This window comes from Artibeus jamaicensis, unplaced genomic scaffold (genome assembly GCF_021234435.1).
Source record: "Artibeus jamaicensis isolate MK-2021 breed Jamaican fruit bat unplaced genomic scaffold, CSHL_Jam_final contig_1998, whole genome shotgun sequence".
NCBI lineage: Eukaryota > Metazoa > Chordata > Mammalia > Chiroptera > Phyllostomidae > Artibeus > Artibeus jamaicensis.
The window spans coordinates 5,899,189-5,901,041 of record NW_026521407.1 but is presented as its reverse complement, the minus strand read 5'-3'; the positions used below and the strand labels follow the sequence as shown (position 1 = coordinate 5,901,041).

At 31.7% G+C, this 1,853-nt stretch overlaps 1 non-coding gene across 1 annotated transcript; it reads left to right on the top strand.

Annotated features, from left to right (window-relative positions):
* Positions 1-681: 681 nt before the first annotated feature.
* On the top strand, positions 682-822 carry LOC119037461 (U4 spliceosomal RNA). The gene has a single exon (XR_005080200.2). It is a non-coding gene; the product is annotated as a U4 spliceosomal RNA (small nuclear RNA).
* Positions 823-1,853: the final 1,031 nt, after the last annotated feature.

Genomic DNA, 1,853 nt, shown 5'->3' with positions numbered 1-1,853 from the left:
GCACATTTGCTTAAAACTTATGAGCTGGTCTCCTTGCAGTCACTTAATGCTGTGTGGTACCCAGGATTTATAGGAGGAGTTTCCTAACACGAACCTCTGTCTCAAGAAGTATCCTTACTATGCAAAATATTTCCCTGGTTATTGAGTTGTATTTATGTGTTTCAACAGATTTGTTTTGCACATTTATTTTTAAACATAAAATTAGGTGTGCTTGCTGGGTTTTTATAGCAAAATTAGCATATTCATAACACGAAGGTATAAGGTATAATGTCCTTATTATTGAAACTCTTGCCTGTAGAACTGCACTTTAGTAAATATGTCTTAATGTGTATTCATGAAACTGTAACAGGCAGTGACATTGCATAATACGAGAGCAGCCAAGGTATGAATAGGTGTGTTAAAGGGAAACTGTCAGTCTGAAACCCGAGCCTGGACTTCAAGTTCATTCTGTGAGGTGACTGACACGGAGTAACCAATGGAAATCATTCTTTTCATTTTCAATTAATTTTCCAAATTCTAAATTTCTTTCACTTATTTACCACACAGATTATTTTGAGGATAAACTATATACAAAGTGCTTACAAAAGCTGTTGAGTAATGAGTTGGAATCATAAAAACCAATTCCTATTGTCAAACTTTAAATTGTGACTATACAAGAAGCAGTTTAGCTTTGCGCTATTTAGCTTTGCGCAGTGGCAGTATCGTAGCCAATGAGGTTTATCTGAGGTGCGATTATTGCTCATTGAAAACTTCTCCCAATACCCCGCTGTGACAACTTGAAATATAGTTGGCACTGGCAATTTTTGATGGTCTTTACAGAGACTGAATACTTTGGTTTAAGAAAAAAAACAGAAGCAGTTTATAGGATCATGTAAAAAAATAAGGTCTAATACTAACACATCTGTTTTAATATTTATTTTATAGTGGTACATTGGGGTCAGTATCCTATAAATTATAGTAGAAATAACACATTCTTGCAATCCTAGAATTACTTTTACATTGTGATTTAGTTACATAAAATTTTATGTGGGATATGTAAGTAAAATTAGTCTGTAATATTATTTTTTATTCCTTATCTCCACTTATTATATCAAGTTATACCAGCTGTAATGAGCCTTGGCGTATTAAAAAAGTGTATGAAGTGTCTTATATAAAGTGTCTGCATAAAGTAGCTCGTAAAAGTGTAATTTATTCTATTTCTGTACTTTGAATATTGAGTAAGAGGAGGATTATCATATTCTTGAAGTTTTGGTAAACATTTCCTGTGAAACAAACTGTACCTTTTGTGTATGTGTGTGGAGAGGAATGCAGAGGTAAATATCTAACCTGATTTCTTTAATAATTATGAGCCTACTCTCATCATAGACCTATTCCTTTTTGAAACAGTTTGGACAAATTCATTATCATTCTAAGGTGTTATCCATTTTATTTAAGTGGGTTAGCTTGTTAATTTTGGTAAAATTTCTCTGTGTGTTTGAATGGAATGAAATCTCTAGACACAATAGAGAGATAGTAGGGATATATTCTCTATATATCTATATTGTTGAACATCAGATAATGTTTAGTTACAAAATGAAATCATTATTTATTATAAAAATATGTTACTTTCTGAGAGAGGGGTGTTAAAATCTCTGTGATTATAGAGTCATCAAACTCTATTTGTAAGTTTTTCTTTTGTTTTTATTTTTAATTTCAGCCATTGAAGACTAGTTCTGAGTAGTAATGTTCTGTGATGAGTAGTTAATTTTATCATTTTTGTTCTTTTTTAAATAAGCATATTTCATCCTTAATAATACCTCAGAGACTGTATTGGTATTGCATACCAGGTATCCTTGATTAGTATTTTCCTAGTA